Here is a 9,720-nt window from a genome sequence, read left to right as displayed (position 1 = left end):
TCTTCTCCCCCTGCGATTTCCCCCCAGGATGTTATTTTAAATGTAACCAATAAAAAACCTACAGAGGAAACCTTGATTTCTTGCCACAGTTCTCACGTTTGCTTTTCATAATACAGATACTTTTGCACTACCCAAGAACACATCCATCTTCTCTAGCTGGTGGAGATCTGGTTTCTTTGCAAGTTGCCTGAAATAAGTCAATTACCAGCTCGAGTTTCAGACTATTCTGAATGCACATTGTAGCTGAATTAGACTGTTTTTTTAACAGAATACAACTGTGCTTGGCTCCTCTCCTGCTACACTCGACACCCTAGGATCCAAGCAGGCAGTGAGGCTGGCCCAGACCTCATTAGTGAGTAGTCCCGGCTTCAGCTCTCTGACCTAGGCAGCAGAATCTGGCTGGGTGGAAATGGAGAAGAGGGAAAACAAAATGGACTTGGCCTGGCCTGGTTTTGAAGCCTAGAATGCCCCAGAAAGCCAATGGGGACCCAAGCTGTCCTGTGGGGATAGGAGGTAGGGTGGGGAGAGTGAAGTCAATTGTTAGCATCAGCTGCCCTCCTCATACAACTAGAATAGCTCCTCTTTCTACTTTGGAGACCAGAGTCTCCAGAGGTAAACAGACAATAGGGAAATGAGGACCAAGTTAAGACCTGGAATTTAACATCTCTACTGGGCCCATCTCCTCTTCTGACTTCTGCTTTCCCCAGTTCCCATAGCTAAGCCTTGTCCCCACATGGAGAGTATGTCCTGTCCTGGTTTCCAGCTGCAACAGGTATAGAAATGGCTCCAGCCTCTTCCCCACATCTCTCACATTGCATGCATTGTTCTGTCCCAGGTCTAACACTGACCACTGTGTCCTTACTCCTCCATCCCTTTCTAGAAATTGCTTTTATCTTCTCCAGAACCCGGATCTCATTACCAACTGTCCTGCCCCAATTCATCTGACTAAACTTTTGCCTTGGCTCTCTAATCCCGTGAGCTCTCTGGATCACACCGTACCTCAGTCCCATCATACTTCTTCTCTGTGGCCTGTAGCACTGCTCTTGAGCCCCACTTCCCAGAACAGTACCAAGTGCCCCTGAGCCTTTCGCTCTTCCTATTCTTGGATGCCCTGTGTCACTGTCTGGCACTAGCTGGGAATTCCTAGGAGTGACCTTACTTGAGCCACTTGGCATCTTATGCCCACCTGGGTAAGCCTCTGTCCTCTGTCCCTGCAACTGTAGGGATCCCAGGGTTCTGGGATCAGTCTCAGTAAACCTAAATTCTCCCAAATCCCCACTCTGGCCTTGGGGGTGCTTCATGAATATTTGCTGAGTCAACAAATGAACCTCAGCTCTCTACACAGTATCTGTGAGTAGTACTCTAGCCAGGAGTGTTCATTAAAGACATCATGTTCTTATTCAAATAACCTTTCTACACTTTCTCTTACCCAACCTTCACAGCAGGATATTCAGTCCCCCGCCCCCAATCTGCTCCTTGCCCACTTTTCTAGTTGTGTGTGTGTGTGTATTTTTTTTTTTTTACTGTTTATCCATATATAGCCAGGTGGTCTTACGTACTGTCCTATAAAGGCCACTCCATGATTTCACTGGCTTCTTTTCTTCAGAAATGCTTTCTTCCCTTTCTTCACTCATATTTACTGTTCACTAATAATGTCTTAAGATCCAGTTGCACCTCACTGTCCCTCCCATGCTCTCCTTCCTGGAGTTTTTTGTAGCCTTGGGTGCTCAGGCTGCCCTCTACAAAGTCTGGGACTTTTGGTCTCCTTTTCTAAGCTTGGTCTGTCAAGTGTTGTTTTAATCCCATGTCCCGTCTCCCCAAAAGACAGCATGCATCTGTGCGCTTGACGCCAGGGTCATTTCTTATCACCAGACCTCAGGACAGGGCCCTATACCCAGGAGAACTCAAATATCTAATCTTACAGAAAAATTATTACTTGGGTTTATCAGGAAAATATAAGTTCATAGGATTTATTCCAAAAGCAGAAATAAAAGCAAGTAAAGATAATATTGACAATAGCTATCATTTATTAAACATCTACTATGTACTAAACAGTGTCCCAGATGCTGTAGATTTCCTGTATTTCTTATAATAACCCTCATAGGTAGAAATTAATTTTAGCCCCATTAGATGAAAAAAATTGGAACTCAGAACTTAAATAACTAGCCCAAGATCACAAAACTAGGAAGTGTCACCCCTGGAGCTGAGTCCAAATTTGTACAACTCCAAAGCCCTTGCTGGCCCCATCAAACTCTCTAGATGTACATTATCCAATATGCTGGCTACTAGCTACATGATGCTATTTAATTAATTAAAATTAAACATTCAGTTCCTTGGTTACATTTGCCACATTTCAAGTGCTCAATAGTCACATGTGGTTAGTGGCTACTGTATTGGATTGTGCAGACAGAGATCAATTCCAGCATCATAGGATGGATGCTCTAGTGGGCAGCACTGCTATAGATAGTCTCTGGTCTTCCACTAGAGTATGGGGAAAAGATGGCTTCTAGTAAATTGTAACAGGCATGATATGAGGAGAGGACAGCTTCCTAAAAGCAAAGGCTTTTCCTTTGTCTGTAAAGTCAGACAAACGGAATCTGGTCGGATTAGAGGGTTGCACAGTTTAGGTTCCAAAACAAACTCTTACACACTGCAACTATCATTCTTCTAAGTGACCTGAAAGACATTTGGTGGTGATAAACATTCAGAAAATTAGTCATCCAACTACCCTTCCTGCCATATTCACTAGAAAATATTCTCCAAATTACTGAAACTAGAGAAAAAGATGGAATTTAAAAGTTTTAGGTGAGAAAAAAAAACTGGTGATAAATATGAAATTAATTAAACTTACAAAAACCTAAGGATAATGACACCAGCTGCTAAACAGCTTTTGCTGGTAAATTAAATTGGGGGAAAGTTAACTAAAAAGGACACAAAAGAATAAGAAAATAGTAGGGGCGCCTGGGTGGCTCAGTTGGTTAAGCGACTGCCTTCGGCTCAGGTCATGATCCTGGAGTCCCGGGATCGAGTCCCGCATCGGGCTCCCTGCTCGGCAGGGAGTCTGCTTCTCCCTCTGACCCTCCTCCCTCTCATGCTCTCTGTATCTCATTCTCTCTGTCTCAAATAAATAAATAAAATCTTTAAAAAAAAAAAAGAATAAGAAAATAAATGTTAAAGAGGATTATTAAATTTACAGAGCAAATCAATGAAGAATTGGAGGAAAGAAAGGAGAAAAAACAAAAACCTAAAAATCTGTCTTCTAAAAATGGTGGCAAGATCATTCCTTTAAATTTTTTATAAAGAGTGTTATATCAATTTTTGTAAAATGTTGAAGGGCACTCTCTAATAAAATCATAGTACAAACCATGGTGCACAGTACACATGCAAAAAGAAAACCATAAAAGAGACAACTACAGTATTTGATGTTATCATTATTTAAAATTTTAGCCATTCTAATAGGTGTGCAGTAATATCTCGTGGTTGTAATTTGCATTTCTCTGATGATTAATGATGTTGAACATCTTTTTTAAAAAGTTATATTAATAATCAATATTATAGCTCTCTCCCTTTACTTTGCTATTATCAATGATAACTTTTACTCCCTCCAGAAAATGCTGTTACATTTAGCACCTTTGCTCAGCAGTTTATAGGTAGTTTTGCAAGGGGAGAAGAGTCCTAGGGAAACATTCTTTATGGGAAGAACAGTAAAGGTAAAAAGGTTAGAAATAAAAGTAGTAGTGACTTTTAGTAAAGATGGACATTTTCACATTTTCTGGAAAATGATACATTTTGGAAGAGGAATATGCTGAAATTTAGCAGATTTTGTATGTTTGCATCCAAAGGAAAGAATAAGAGCTCCAAACACAAAGTGTGATGAAGCGGAGCTGAGGGAGAGGATGAACTACCTGGAAGCCCTTTGACCACAGTCACTTCTCGTACCAGCGACAACACAGAAAATGCTTTCTAATTATCAGCTGAGCAAGGACTGATTTATTAGTATTTGCTTCAGTAATACTTCAGGAGGTGTTCATGGAAGAAATTATGACAAGGAAAAATGGCAACATTTCCCCTAGTTTTATAGAGATATAATTGACCTACAACACTGTACAAGTTTAAAGTGTACAACATAATTATTTGATATACATATGTATTGTGAAATGATCACTACAAGTTTAGTTAACATCCATCACCTCACATAGCTAAAAATTTTTGCTTTCTTGTGATGAAACGGTCTTAGCAACTTTCAAATATACAATAGAGTATTGTCAACTATACTCATCATGCTGTACATTATATCCCCAAAATTTGTCTCATAACCAGAAGTTTATACCTTCTGACCACCCTCACCCAATTCCCCCAGTCCCTACCCCCTCCTCTGGCAACCACCAATCTGTTCTGTTTCTGAGTTTGGTTTTTCTAGATTCCACACATAAAATGAGATCATAGTTATTTATCTTTCTCTAATATTTCCCTTAATATAATGCCTTCAAGGTCTACTTACATTGCCCCAAGTGGCAGAATTTCCCTTTTTGTGGCTAAGTAATATTCAATTCTCTGTATATACCACATCTTCTTATCCATTCATATGTTGATGGACACTTAGGTTGTTTCCGTATCTTGGCTATTGTAAATAAACCCGCAACGTACAGGGAGTACAGAAATCTCTTTGGGATAATGGTTTCATTTCCTTCAGATAAATATCCAGAACTGGAATTGCTGGATCATATGGTAGCTCTATTTTTAATATTTTGAGGAACATTCACATTGTTTTCCTAGTAGCTGCACCAATTTACATTCACATTGGCAGTGAGTAAGATTTCCCTTTTCTGCTCATTCTCATCAACACTTGTTAGCTCGTCTTTTTAATAACAGCCATTTTAACAGGTGTGAGGTTTCGATTTGCATTTCCCTGATGATTAGTGATGTTGAGCACCTTTTCATGTACCTGTTGGCCACATGAATTATCTCCTTTGGAAAAATGTCTATTCAGTTCCTTTGCCCACTTTTAATTGGATTATGTTTTTTTGCTATTGAGTTGTAGGAGTTCCTTATATATTTTGGATATTAACCCCTTAGCAGATATATTGTTTGCAAATATTTATTCCCAATCTATAGGTTGCCTTTCATTTTGTTGTTTCCCTTGTTGTGCAGAAGCTTTTTAGTTTGATGTAGTCCCACGTGTTTATGTTCACTTTTGTTGCCTTTGGTACTTCTGGTGTCATATCCAAAAAATCACTGATACGAGCAATGTCAAGGAGCTTTTTCCCCATTTTCTTCTAGGAGTTTTATGGCTTCAAGTCTCACATTTATGTTTTAAAATCCATTTTGAGTTAATTTTGTGAGTGGTGGAAGACAGAAGTCTAGTTTTATTCTTTTCCATATGAATATCCAAATTTTTCCCAGCCCCATTTATTAGAGACTGTATTTCCTGTTGAATATTCTTGGCTCCCTCATCAAATATTAGTTGACTGGATATGCATGGGTTTATTTTCCAGGCTCTCAACTCAGTTCCATTGGTCTCTGTTTTAATTAGTATAGCACTAGAATATGGTTTGACATCAGCAAATGTGATGCCTCCAGCTTTGTTCTTTTTTCTCAGGATTGCTTTGGCTATTTGATGAACAGTCCTGAATGCTTTTTAGCATGCTTATCACCTGCGGATCTTTTCCAGTGAAATGTCTGTTTATGTCTTTTGCCTATTTTCTAATGTATTTTTCTAAGCTGTTGAGGGTCAAGTTCTTTATATATTCTAGATGCTACTCTTTTGTCAGCCATGTAGTTTACAAATGTTTCCTCCTAGTCTGTGGCTTGACTTTCCATCCTCTTCTTGTAGGCTTTTGCCGTTTTTAATTTTGGTGAAGTCCAGCTTATCAATTTTCCCTTTTTCGGATCGTGCTTTTGGTTGGTATCAAGTCTTAAGAAAGAACTCTTTGCTGAGCTCTAGATCATGAAGATTTTCTACTTTTTTCCCCTAAATTTTCATAGTCTTACATTGAAGTACAGGATACTTTTGGGTTCATTTTTGTATAAAGTATGAGGTGCAAGTTGAGGTTATTTTTGTTGTTGAAAAGGCTATCCTAGCCTCTACTGAATTGCTTTTGCTCTTTGATCAAAAATCCACTGAGCATATTTGTGTGTCAATTTCTGGGTTCTTTATTCTGCTCTAGTGATCTATGTGTCTATTTCTTTACCAATACCACACTGTCTTGATCACTGCATTAATCAAGGGCTGCCTAATAAAGTATCACAGATGGGGCACCTGGGTGGCTCAGTTAGTTAAGTGTCTGACTCTTGGCTTTGGCTCAGGTCATGATCTTAGGGTCATGAGATGGAGGCCTGTGTCAGGCTCTGAGCTCAGCAGGGGTCTGCTTGAGATCCTCTTCCTCTCCCTCTACCCCTCCCCTGCTTGCATGCGAGTGTACTCTCTCTCTCTCAAATAAATAAATCTTAAAAAAAAAATAAAGCATCACAGACTGGGTGGCTTAAAACACATTTATTTTCTCACAGTTCTGTAGCCTAGAAGTCCAAGATCAAGGTGTTGGTACGGCTGGTTTCTTCTGAGGGCCTTTTTCCTTGACTTGTAGATGACTACCTTCCTTTTACCTAATCAGTCTTCCCTCTGTGCCTGTCTGTATTCTTAAATCTCTTCTTATAAGGACCCAGTCATATCTGATTAGGGCCCACTCATATGATTTCATTTTACCTTAATTTTAGAAATACTGTACTGGTGGCAAGATTTATTATTTTACCAGATTGCTTATGAACATTAGTGGCTGTAATATGTACTGCAAACTTCAAGAATACACTCAAAACATCTCAAGTGATTAAAAAAATTTTATTTGTCATCCCAAACTAATCATATATTACAAATTCTGATCAAAATAAAAATACTAAAAGTATTTTCAGTAGTACCACAAACTACCTATACCTGAAGATAAAACCAAATAGTCAACTGGTAAGCATACGCTGAAATTTACCCATGTTTAAAATATCATTTTGTTTAAAAAATTCACATACATGTTTTTCTGGTTATGAAGTAGAAGGGGCACACAAATAGCTATATATGATTTTCATTTAACAAACCCATGCTCTGAATGAGTCATCAAAAGACTACAAAATCTTGTAATTTTTTTTAATGGTGCATGAGACAGTACATTGTTTTATAAAACAAAATACAGTACTTCTAATTCTCCTCATAATCCTTTTCAACTCCACTGTGAGAGCTGCTCTGAAGTGTCTAGCAGCTTGGCTGGCTAACAGGTTCCTACATCATCTCTACATTGGGTTGGGTTGTGGGGGATGGCAAAAGGGGCATTCTAATCTACAAGTTCTGAGAATACAGAAGTACAGATTCCTCATTAGAAAAATGTAGACTTGCCTACTGGTCCTGTGAAAAGGTATCACTATTGAATTGGTCTGTTTGACTTATAAACTATAATTAGATTTTAGTTTGTGCAGAGAAGCTTAAAACAGCTTAAAACATACCCTGTAGATTCTTGCCTAAGTGAGACAGAAACACAAATTTGATGGAAGAAGGTGGAAATGAGTATTTTCAATTCTCCTTTACTAAAACACAGATATAAACATTCATCAGCACAGACAGTTACATGAAACTAAGTATTCCAAGTTCTTTCCCTCTGCAAATCGTGACTTATATCTGATTTTGCTGGGTAGAGATTTACTAACAAGGAGATGAGGGTTTACCTCTAGAAAAAGCTAGAATATTGAAGAAGTCCAAGGCAGAACAAGTACGAAATCTAGGGAGGTAGAGAGAGTGAATTGCTTGGGACCAAGGAACTATGTAACATAAAGGATCATATAAGGAGAGCTTAGGAGACAATAGCTTGACCAATAAAATGAAAATACTAGTTCTATTTAGAGAAGGAGGCAACTCGGTAATGTCTCAGAATTCATGAACCATACAATTTGTCCTTTAATGCCTTGATACAATGAAACAATTTTTTTCACTAAGCAAATTCAGTCATCCAGCCTCCTGAGTAAGGCTTATGTTCTGAACCATAGTTTTTTTAATCGCATTTGAAGAATAATTAGAAAAGGGACTTGGAGGTAAGAAATGGAACATTTCTTGAGTATTTACTTAATCCTAGGCCTGATGCTAAGCACTTTACATTCCATTTTATCCTAACTAAAAACCCTGAGTACACATTTCCCCAATTCACTCATGTGGAAGTTGAGGCTGAGAGGTCCTCTACCACAAACCCCACGTGATGAACCTGGGATGCAAACTCGGGCCTAATTCAGAAGTTTGTGATCTTTTTATACCAACATGTTGATTCCCCTAAGTGAAATGTCAGAGGTGACCTAGCCCAGGTCTTAATGAGAGAAGAAGAGGAGGAGGAAAGAGAAATTGCTGCTGGGACATTTCTTCAAAGATATCCTTTTGTCTGATCAGGAACTGGAGTTTTTCCATGATAATTATATATTAGAAGTTGGGAATGTGGCACTTTCTCTGACTAGGCTTTGAGGGAAATTTTCCCATGGGGATTTATAATACTAAGGATGAAAGAATTGTTCATTTTCCAGAAGTTGAAACTTGGGGGAGACTTAGAAACATTTGCAGCCTTAGGCTTATGGTACTGGGTGAGGTGTTAGGCTAGAATGTGGGAATTCATTCCAAGTGGGTTTCCCAAATGCAGCTCTGGTCCCCAGTCTACAAACTGCTGCTCTTCTGTGTAACACCTTGTTGTCCTATGTGCCATCTGAAGTTTGGAGCCATGTTAAGACTAGATACAGTGGTTTGGGGGTCACAAAGAAGAAAAGGAATGAGTACAACTTATTCTCAACTGCTTGTATCCGTCAGAGAGTATTAATAAGGGAAGGAGGAAGAATTCTTCGGAAATGAGTGCTTAGCTAATGGTTTCCTGGGGAAGTGGAAGGGGTGAAGTAGCAATGGGACACATCTTGAGCTTACGAGAATCAGGTACTCCTGGATGTTAAGAGTATCATGATCAAAGGCTGATGTCTCCAAACATGACCTATTTCACCTTTTGGAGATACGGCATTTTGCAGATAAAGGTATGAAGACAGCCTAAGTATTCTGGACAAGAAAGAAATACTCCTTCTTGATCTCTTTGTCACCTCAGGCTCTCAATCTTAGCAGAAAGATAGGAAGTGGGGAATGGCAGAAACGCCCTGAAACTGACTCCTGAGACACGGGATGACCTCTCTGTCAAGCATCTCAAGCAGAGTTAAAGATGCTGTGCTGTGATGCAATGACACAAGAACTGGGCCAAAAGTCATGGCACTCTTGAGTTTTAGCTTCAGGAGGTTCTCAAATCACTGCTCTCTCTTATTGATTTAGCTATAAAATAAGAGGGACAGAATGAATGTGACCGCTATAGCTTTTAAGACTCAAGAGCAAGATGATTTTCACTTGAGATGAACTTGTTCCGGGAGGCTGGTGGTAGACATTCTGCCATCTAGTGGTCATACTTCAGGGTTTGTAACTAGGGAATCAAACTGGCTATCCCACTGCCCAGCTTCTTAGGGATGCTTGATTTTAGGAACTGCAGTTATACTGCAGCTTTATTCCAGGGGCCAGATGTCAGTAGCTGCAGCGGAGGGGAGAAGGCCAAGTGATCCCTGCTTAGAGAAGAAGCAAGTGGCCACCTGGTTGTCAAGTGAGAGGTTATCAATCTTGCCTCTCAGGATCTGTCTGGAGATATCCATGGGTGCCTAACTTCCAAGTTAATATAAGAG

The sequence above is a fragment of the Neomonachus schauinslandi genome, chromosome 13 (assembly GCF_002201575.2).
Source record: "Neomonachus schauinslandi chromosome 13, ASM220157v2, whole genome shotgun sequence".
Lineage (NCBI taxonomy): Eukaryota > Metazoa > Chordata > Mammalia > Carnivora > Phocidae > Neomonachus > Neomonachus schauinslandi.
This window is presented reverse-complemented; position numbering follows the sequence as displayed.